The 11,017-nt window shown below is 39.8% G+C and overlaps 1 pseudogene; it reads right to left on the bottom strand.

The window, feature by feature from the left end:
* Window positions 1–3,541: 3,541 nt before the first annotated feature.
* LOC118726024 lies at window positions 3,542–4,230 on the bottom strand (annotated as a pseudogene).
* Window positions 4,231–11,017: the final 6,787 nt, after the last annotated feature.

Genomic DNA, 11,017 nt, shown 5'->3' on the forward strand with positions numbered 1-11,017 from the left:
CTCCACCTCCAGGTGATGATCAGGCCTAAATCTGCAGTCAGACATCCCTTTCACCATCCAGGACCGCTGGCTCCTAACCACTTGCCTGCCTGGGTGCCTGATTGCCCGCTAACTGCTTCCTTACCAGCCTGATTGACATCTAAATGCTTCCCTGCAGTCCTGATCACTCCCAACTGCCCTCCACTGCAGGCCTGGTCAACCCAACTGCCCTCCCCTGCCAGCCATTTTGTGACAATGTGGAGGCGGCCATCTTGTCATGATGTGGGTGGCCATCTTGTGGTAGCCATCTTATAACAATGTGGGGGAGGCCATCTTGTAATGCAAGGCGTGTGGGTCAATTTGCATATTACCTCTTTATTATATAGGATTACACATATTCTCTACATATAGAATTTTTTTTAATTGGGTGCTAATCTCTCTTGAACACCTTTTTTCCATATTTTTATTGTTTTTTTTACAGAGAGGAAGTGAGATAGATAGAGGGCTAGAAACGTCAATGAGAGAGAAACATCGATCAGCTGCCTCTTGCACACCCCCTACCGGGGATGTACCCGCAACCAATGTACATGCCCTTGACCAGAATCGAACCTGGGACCTTTCAGTCCGCAGACCTACGCTCTACCACTGAGCCAAACCGACTTCGGCGCTATATATATATTATAGAGAATTTGTGTGAGAAGTCCAGAAGTCTAAAGAAAAAAAACAAAACAAGTCATAATAAAATCACCCAGAGACAACCACACCCGCAATTTAGTGTGTTTTCTTGCAATATTTTTTTTTCTGTTGTCTTTCTTTAGAGGAGATCCATGTTGTTCCTCCAAACTTTTTAAACATAGGCATGTCCTATGCCATTGCAGAATCTTAATATTCATCTTTCTTTCCTCGTGCCCCTTAGGTCCACTGCAGCAGAATGTGAGGTGGCACTTGAACTGGGGATCTGCGTTTGCAAACATCTGCGATGTTGTATCACCATGGAGACCCTGCAAAGCACTGTAAGGAGTTGCAGGAGTTTGGAGGCTGAGATGAGGACAAGCCTGAGCCCCACAGTCCATCTTCCAGACTGATGCTACATGTGGGTTCCCTGACTCTGGCCCTTTAAGGAAGCTGGAACTCTGGGCAAGCCTGATGCAATGGTCTCCTGGGAACAACAAACACAATAGAGGTTGGGGTGGCATTGGGGAGGGAGACCCACCTCAGCAGCTCGTGGCACACCAGAAGCCAATCAGGTAGAGCAGGGACTGGGGGTGGACTTCTCATTCCTTTCTTCCTCCGGCCTCTTCACCTCTCCCAGCCCTCTCCCTTCTCCACATTTTCCTAGTCGCACCTTTCTCTACAGTCTTCCCCATTCCCGCTTCTTTCTGTCTTTCTGTTGTCACTCCCACATCCTCTGCTGGAAACAGTTCTTGCTTATAAGAGTTTTTTTAGTTGATTTATTTTGGATTTTTAGGTGGAAAAAATATTCTGCAAACAATGGTAATTTAAACTCATCAAATTTCCAAACATTTAAAAATTTTTATTTCTTTTTTCCTTTCTTTCTTTTATTTATTTTTTTGTCTAATCGCTTTTCTTAGAGCCTCGATGAAAACAAAATGGTGAATAATAGAGGTAGTAGCAGATATCTCAGTCTTGTCTCTCTAGTTTTTCCCTGTTAAGTTTGTGTAATGTTTTGAGTATTTTATTTAGATCCTTAAATGAATTTTCATAGAGTTGTTCCAGATGTGAGTTTGGTAAAGAATATAAAATGACATTTTTGCTTTTTGAATCAATTTAATGGTTGTAATAGAATCTATCCCATTTATGGTTTTGTCACAAATGTGTTTTTCTTTTTAAATATATTTTTTATTGTTGATAGTACTACAGAAATCTCATGCTCCCCCTAAACATGCACACAAGTTTTTGTTTGTTTTTTTTAGTGTTACTTTTATCACCTCTTTTTGTTTGTTTTTAAGCTCTTCTTTTTTTCTTTGTAATATTTTGCTATGTGCTAGGTATTTATAAACCAACTAGAGGCCTGGTGCACAAAATTTGTGCACTCAGGGCGGTCCCTCAGCCTGGCCTGCACCCCTCTCACAGCCCAAGACCCCTTGGGGAATCAACTGACAGCTTAGGCCCGTGCAGGGAGTGGGCCTAAGCTGACAGTTGGACATCCTTGGCACTGCCCCGGAGATGGAACAGGCGCCCACCACCACTGCTGTGCTTGCCAGCTGTGAGCCTGGCTTCTGGCTGAGTGGCGCTCCCCCTGTGGGAGCACACTGACCACCAGGGGGCAGCTCCTGTGTTGAGAGTCTGCCCCCAAGTGGTCAATGTGCTTCATAGCGGTTGTTCTGCAGTTTGGTCGATTCACATATTATATTAGCCTTTTATTATATAGGATGTCCCACAGTTCTATCAGTTACTTGGAGAAAAAAGTGCTTGTTGACATTGTCACAATTTTATGCCCTTTTTCTTGTCTTCCACACTTTAGAATGCTTTCCAGTTTCTATCCTAACCTAATTTTTTTTAAATGCTTTTGTTTTTGCATTCTGTAGTCCTCCTTTCAAGAAATATATATGTGTGCCATTTTGTTGCTGTGATTGTTTCAGTTAATTAAACGAGAAAGCAAATTAGATGCACAACATGAAACTTTTTCTCTCATGACATCCCAGTTGTGAGTCGTTTAGTTTGAATCATCTCTTGGTTGTCTGGGATTATGCTTTCTCATAACTTCCCAGGAAGGATAATGAACATCAAAACATAACTTAAAAACATTTAGAGTTATATAACTAACTCTCAAGTACACCAAGGAGACAGTCATTAGATTCTTATCAATGAACAAAGTTTAAACAGGAGGCGCGAGTGTGGAGGGAAGGATTTATGTAAGGAAACGGGAAGAGGGGAAGAAAGGGGAAAGGCACCAGTACAGAAAGAGTGGATTGTGATTAGCTGGAAGCTGTCCAAGAGAAAACAAGTCATTAGAAAAAACAATTTCAGTTAATTGTGTATTTCCCAAAAAGTCTTGAGATTGAAGCTGTGCCAAACATTGACAGGCTGCCTGCCAACAGTGTCTGCCCGTGTCCGTCCTTCTGGCCTCGCCCGCAGGCAGGCCATGATGGGTCCATCTCCTCAGCAGAATGTCTGGGAGCTAGACTTTCACAGTCGCTGTAGGTATGAAAACAGCTTCCTGTTGCCATTTCAATTTATAGAATTTTCTAGCCTTAAGATTTTCCCTTTACAATTCTTCAGATATTATTCACTTTAATTCTGGCATATGAATGGCAAGGGAAATCTACAGATCATTTTAAAATGTATATATTTTATTAATTTTTTTTTTTTTTACAGAGAGGAGGAGAGAGGGATAGAGAGTTAGAAACACCGATGAGAGAGAATCATTGATCAGCTGCCTCTTGCACACCCCCTACTGGGGATGTGTCAGTGACCAAGGTACATGCCCTTGACCGGAATCCAACCTGGGACCTTTCAGTCCGCAGGCTGACGCTCTCTCCACTGAGCCAAACCGGTTTCGGCTACAGATCATTTTTTAAAATGCTATATTCTCTTTAAGTACAAAGACTTTTCCAGTCATGTCACCTAGAGCTCATTCCATCCACTGCTCTGTTTGGCCACCAGTCTCTTGTCTCTCTCTTCGGCAATGGCGAGGCAGTAACCCTTTCCACAGGGATGGGAAATCCATGGTTTGTTGCCTTTGCCAATTACAAAAATGTTGGGCAGCGGGGGTGGCAAAGCTGTTGCCATTGGCATTTTTCACATGAACTACGTCAAAAGAACCAGGTGTCTCTCTCTGGTGGTGATGATGCCAATTCTTCCAGGTTAGCACCTCCGGTCACCATACGCAGGTCACCAGTGTCAAACGTGATGAAATCAGTAATTCTGCCAGTCTCCGAATCAATCTGAGTGGTGCCGTTCACCCTGAGGGGATCAGGGTAGTGATGGTGCAAGCATCACGGGTTAGCAGACGAGGGATTCCTTTCATGCCCACAAGGATCAGCCTCACTTTGCACAACTTGTACTTGGCCTCCTCCGGTGTCATACGACGAACAGCAAAGTGGTCCTTGGTGTCATAGGTCAGGCAGAAATTCTCTCCAGTCTTGTCACTGCTGATGACATCCACAAAACCAGCAGGGTTGGTTACATCGGTTCGGACTTTGCCATCGATCTTAATAAACCGCCGCATGCTGATCTTTACTTCATTACCTGTTAGAGCATACTTAAGTCTGTCCCTTAAGAAAATGACGAGAGGGAGACACTCTCTCAGCTTCTGGGGACTGGTAGATGGCCGAGGAGCAGACACATCGGTCAGTGTACCCAGCATCCAATGCTTTAGAGGTGCTACACACTTGACCACGAGCCATGACTGCGCTAGGCAAAAAAAGAGAGCGGTACAAACCATTTGATTTTCCCCTTTGCATTCCACCGAAATCAATATAGGGTGTGTATATTTTCAATGCCCAGAGAAGATAATTTTACCATGATCTGTATCAGCCATTTTCCCCTATTTATCCATCTATCCATCTATCTATCAATCTAGACAGAAAGAAACACAGTAAACCACTTTAATCTAGAGATTCACATTTTTTGTGTGTGTTTCAACAAAATATTTTTGCATTGTAATTCGTTTTCTGTTCCAGTAGCTTTGTTTTCTTCCTTGGGTGTACTAATTATTTATATGTGAGTTCTCCAATGCAGGAGGCATCCATATTTATATTTTCTTTAATGGCTTTAATCTCTTGGGTTTTTTTTCTTTGAATTTTATGTAGTTTTGTGTAGAGTTCACATGTTTGAGAGTGACTTTTCATTCACAAAATATTTTTTATAATTATTTAAATTTAAGTTATATTAATTTGTGAAATCACACATTTTAATATCCAGTTTTTCATAGTTTTAAATTTCAATTTATAGATATAATTTTATTTATATATCTAATACAGTTTATAAAAAATGAAAACGACTTTGATAAACTACAAATGACAGAACAAATTTATTTTCCTTAAACATTTAGTTCTGGTTTTACTCATTAAACATTTAATCCATATTTATATTTGATACATTTGATTTTCTGTTTTATTAATTGCACATTTTTATTGGGCATGTTGTAAAGTCACATGCAATTATAAGAAATAATACAGCCCTGGCCAGTTTAGCTTGATGGATAGAGCATCAAGACCCATGGACTGAAGGGTCCTGGGTTCAATTCCAGTCAAGGGCACCTACCTTGGTTGCAGATTCCTCGACCCTGGTCAGGGTGCATGCAGGAGGCAACCAATCAATGTGTCTCTCTCACATTGATGTTTCTCTCTGTCTCTCCCTCTCACTCTCCCTCTCTCTAAATATCTTCTAGTGAGGATTAACAACAACAACAAAATAATAACAATACAGAGAAATCTCATGTACCCTTTACTCAGTTTCACCCAATGGTAATATCTTGCAAACTATAGTATAATATCACAACCAAAACACTGACATTAATACAATTGGCCAATCTTATCCAGATATTCTATTTTACTTATTCTTGTGTGTCTGTGTATCTAGTTATATATAACTTTGTTACATGTGTAATTCCTGTATCCAGTACCATGGTCAAGATATAAAACACAGGGATTCCTACTATAGTTCTTTCGGTTACACCTTTGTTCCTTTCACCTCTCTCCCCTCTTCACTGTCCCTAACCACTTCAATCAATTACCTAAAAGTTTCTAAAAGTTTGCCTTTACAAAAAGTTTATATAAATGAAATATACTAAGTAACTTTTTAATATTGGATTTTTTTTCATTAAGTTTTCAAATGTGTGTGCAAAGTTGTTCATTGTATTTCCTATGACATTTTTGATGTCCGTAGAGTCTGTGGTGATATCTCCTGTTTCATTCCTGATATTGGTAATTTGTGTCTTCTCTCTTTTCCCCCCATTTTTATTAGAGATTTATCAATTTTATTTGTATTTTCAAAGTACCAGCTCTTTGTGTTATTGAGTTTCTCTGTTATTTTTTCTGTTTTCAATTTCATTGATTTCTACCCTTGTTTTATATTTTCTTCCTTTCTGCTTTGTTTTGGGTTTATTTTGCTCTTCTTCTTTCTCCTCCTCCTCCTCCTCCTCCTCCTCCTCCTCCTCCTCCTCCTTCTTCTTCTTCTTCTTCTTCTTCTTCTTCTTCTTCTTCTTCTTCGAATCCTTCTTCTAATTCTTCTTCTTTTTTCTTGGTTTGAGATGTTTCCATTTTTCCTAATGTATTAGTATAGTATATATATCTTTTGCTATAAACTTTCTCTCAGCACTGCTTCCCCATGTCCCACAAATTTGGATATGTTCTAATAATTATCATTCCATTCATGCATTTTTTTTCCATTTCCTTTGGGATTTCCTCTAACCTTAAACATGAAGAGACTAGTTTGTCATCTCAAGCCAGTTGAAGTTATTGGGTTGACAGTTCAATGCCTCTATTGCCACCTCAGGCAGGCGGAGGTGGCTTAGAGGAGTCATGCACTGGGACAAAGTCTGCAGGGCTGCAGGTGCCACAGCGATCCTGCCCATAACAAGGAAAGGTGCGTTGGGCTATAGATCACTCCGGCAGCAGGGGACTATAGGCCCATCCTTTCAGTTACGACTGTTTGCAGCCCATATCCCTGCATTAAATCCTCTCTTGCTCTTTCAATCGTATTCCCTGTTTCAGATAAAATTCTACAGCACACACCTAGCATTCTTCTCCAACTGACTGATTCATCTAATTTATTGAATTCCTGACTTCTGAGTCTGGCTGTTGGCCACAATGTCCAGGCAATTCTAATGCCATTCGAAAGGTGGAAAATCTTAATTTTTGTGCTGTTGAGTGGCAGTCAAGCTAGATTTGGATTTGAGTGAGTTCCCAACTTTGGAAGACCTGATTAGTCTCCTACAATAAGGGTCACAATCTCCATCGAAAGTGGCTGCTATGAAGCTTAAATACATGCGGTTTATATGGATGGCAAGCTTTACATAAGCAGTCGTTTCCTTTATTTTCACAAGCCTTTATTCCGTGCCGCTGATTTGTTTTTAGTATCATTGGCTCTAATTGCTGCTGCCTCTCTGATGAACATGATTGCCTCTTTTACATCTTCCCGTGGCTCTGACAGTTCTTTCATCTCAAATCTGCTGGCTTATCCATTGTGCCATAAAAACCAGGCTTTCTCTTATTTCCTTGGGAATGTGAAGCAGTTAACTGAAATTTTCTTCTCCCATACCCCAAGGGAATCTTCCAACGCACACCTATCCTCTTATCTTTTTTCTGCTATGCTTTTCTTTAATTGTCGCTGTAGAATTCTGCGTATCCGGTGTGCTTACTTTCCTCTGAATGAGGATCACCCTATATTCACCTGCGATTTGTGCCTAAATAGATGCGTTCTGGTCCCTTCCGCATCTATTTAGGCACCCTAGTCTGGAGGTCTTCTGTACAACCTCTGAGTTATCTGAAGAGGCCAGAAAGCCTGGTTGTAGGAACAGGCTTCATGGGCAGCCTTCCTCTGAGAACTCTGCTTCTTCTTCTTCTTTTTTTATTTATTTATTTGTTTTTAAAATATATTTTATTGATTTTTTTACAGAGAGGAAGGGAGAGAGATAGAGAGCTAGAAACGCCGATGAGAGAGAAACATCGACCACCTGCTTCCTGCACACCCCCTACCGGGGATGTGCCCGCAACCAATGCACATGCCCCTGACCGTAATTGAACCTGGGACCTTTCAATCTGCAGACCGACGCTCTACCACTGAGCCAAACCGGTTTCGGCTGCTTCTTCTTTTTATTTTTTATTTTTAGGAGAGAGTGGAAGGAAGGTTGGAGGAAGAAAAAAACATTGATGTGAAAGAGACACATCCACATATACCCCAACTGGGCCAGGGATTGAACCTGCAACCCAGGTAACTGCCCTTGACCAGGAATTGAACCTGCAACCCTTAGGTGCTGAGGCCCACACAATGACCACTGAGAAACACTGGCCAGGGATGGACAACTTTGTTTCTGAAAGTGTTGAAGTTCTCTCATGGAAGAGCTCCTAAGAGTGGAGGTGTGGCTTGTTTCCTAGATTTTAGGTTTGCAGGTATGTAGTTCTGTCAAGCCTTCTTAAAGGTCTTATCTTTAGTCTAGGCCCTCCTTCTTCTTCTTCTTCTTGTTCTTGTTCTTCTTGTTCTTGTTCTTCTTGTTCTTCTTCTTCTTCTTCTTCTTCTTCTTCTTCTTCTTCTTCTTCTCCTTCTTCTTCTTCTTTTAAAAAATATATTTTATTGATTTTTTACAGAGAGGAAGGGAGAGGGATAGAGAGCTAGAAACATTGATGAGAGAGAAACATTGACCAGCTGCCTCCCGCAACTACTGTACATGCCCTTAACCGAATCAAACCTGGGACCCCTCAGTCCACAAGCTGACACTCTATCCACTGAACCAAACCGGTTTCGGCCCTCTTTCTTCTTGAAAAAAATATTGGAAAGATAGTTTTTGTAAATGTGATATAATAGCACCATCATTTTTAGAAACACTCTGGGAAAAGCCGCAAGGGGGCAAAATGCATCGTAATTGTTTCCCTTTTTCTGTTCCCAGCCTCTTGTCCCAGCTGGCCTTTTGAGTATGTTCTTCCCCTGACCTCACCCTCATATCCTACCGTAGAGCCCACTCAGACTATCCTACCCCTGAGGGTCCTTGACCTGGAACTTAAATGCTGGAAGCTCAGGGCCCTGCTTGGCTCTAAGCTTCTGAATTCAAGATGGTCAAGGGGATTACAGTTCAGCACCTTTCAGAAAAGAGGATGGATTTCAACTTGGGTCTCCTAGATTATTATAGCCCCTTGTCCCATGGCAAGGACTAGAAGCCCTCTTTAAGATGGGTGCCTGAGTTTTTTCTGGATGCAGCAAGGTACATAATTTGATGGCCTGCACATCACCATGTTAGTGGCTACCCACAAGGCTGGGACACCTTGTAAATGATTCTTCGATGTGGTTTGGACCTCTTTGCAGGTTCCATCAACGAGGAAGGAAAGTGATGCACAAAAGGCAGAGAACTATTAGGTGCTCACTTAAATGCCACAATTAAAAGAGATAAGGTAGCTGAATTGGATAAGAAAACAAGATGCATTTACACACATATTGTTTACAGGAGACTCACTTCAGAATGAAAGATTCTCACAGACTGAAAATGAAGGGATGGAAAAAGACATTTCATACAAATGGAAAGGGAATAAAAGCTGGGATGGCAATACTTATATCTGAAAAGCAAAACAAAAAAACAACAACACAAAACAAAAACAGGCTTTATAACAAAGGCCATAGTAAGAGATAGAGGAGGACACTACATAATGATAAAGGGAGCAATCCAACACGAGGATATAACCCTTGTAAACATTTATGCACCTAACATACGAGCACTTAAGTGTGGAAAGCAAATCTTGATGGACATAAAAGGAGAGACTGACAGTAATACAGTCATAGTAAGGGATTTTAATATGCAATTGACATCAATAGATAGATCTTCCAGACAGAAAATCAACAAGGAAACAGCAGCCTTAAATGACACACTAGATCAGATGAATTTTTAACTGGTATCTTCAGAGCATTTCACACCTAAGTAGAGAATATATATTTTTTTCACATGCACATGGAAAATTTTCCAGGAGAGACCACATGTTAAAACACAAAACAAGTCTCAGCAATTTTAAAAAGATTGGAATCATATCAAGCATCTTCTCTGACCATAATAGTATTAAACTAGAAATTAATCACAAGAAAAAAACACACAAACACATGGAGGCTAAATAGTACACTATTAAACAATGAATGGGTTAACAATTAGATCAAGGAAGAAATCAAAAGATACCTTGAAACAAATGAAAATGAACACACAACAAACCAAAATCTATAATTCATAGCTTAAATAATGATAAGGGGAAACTCATAACAATACAGGTATCCTCAACCAACAAGAAATATCTCAAACAACCTAACTTTATACTTAAATGAACTTAGAAGAAGAACAACAAACAAAGCCCAAAGTGAGTAGAAGGAAGGAAATAATAAAGATCAAAGCAGAAATAAACAAAATAGAGTCTTTAAATAAACAACACAAAAGGTCAATGAAACCAAGAGTTGGTTCTTTGAGAAGATAAAAAAGGTTGGCAAACCATTAACTAGACTCAACAAGAAACAGAGAGAGATGACCCAAATAAATAAAATCAGAAACAAAAGAGAAGTAACAACTGACACCAAAGAAATACAAAAGATTGTAAGAAAACATTACAAACAACTATTGAATATATGTCAACAAATTGGACAATCTGGAAGAAATGGATAAATTCCTAGAAATACGCAATCTTCTAAAACTGAATCTAAAAGAAACAGAAAATCTGAATAGACAGGTTACAAGTAGTGAAATTAAAGCGGTAATAAAGAAAAAAAAATCACAACAAACAAAAGTCCTGGATCAGATGGCTTCACAGGTGAATTTAATCAAACATTCAAAGAAGAACTAACATCTATTCTTCTCAAACTCTTTCATAAAATTCAAGAGGAGGGAAGACTCCCAAGCTTATTTTATGAGGCCAGCATTATCCTAATTCCAAAACCAGATAAAGACACAACAAAGAAAGCACATTATAGGCCAATATCTCTGATAAACATAGATGCAAAACCCCTCAACAAGATATTAGCAAACAGAATCCACCAATACAATAAAAAGATCATACACCATGATCAAGTGGGATTTATTCCTGGGATGCAAGGTTGGTACAATATCTGCAAATCAATGAACATGATACATTGCATAAGCAAAATGAAAAATAACAACTCATGATCATTTCAATAGATGCAGAAAAGGCATTTGATAAAACCCAGCACCCATTTATGATTAAAAAAAACAAAAAAACAAAACAAAAACAAAAACCCAACTCTTGGCAAAGTGGGAATACAGGAAACAAAACTCAATATAATAAAGGCCATATATGATAAACCCACAGCCAACATCATACTCAAAGGGGAAAAACTACAAGCATTTCCCTTAAGATTGGGAATAAGACAG

This window comes from Pipistrellus kuhlii, unplaced genomic scaffold, assembly GCF_014108245.1.
Source record: "Pipistrellus kuhlii isolate mPipKuh1 unplaced genomic scaffold, mPipKuh1.p scaffold_m20_p_21, whole genome shotgun sequence".
NCBI lineage: Eukaryota > Metazoa > Chordata > Mammalia > Chiroptera > Vespertilionidae > Pipistrellus > Pipistrellus kuhlii.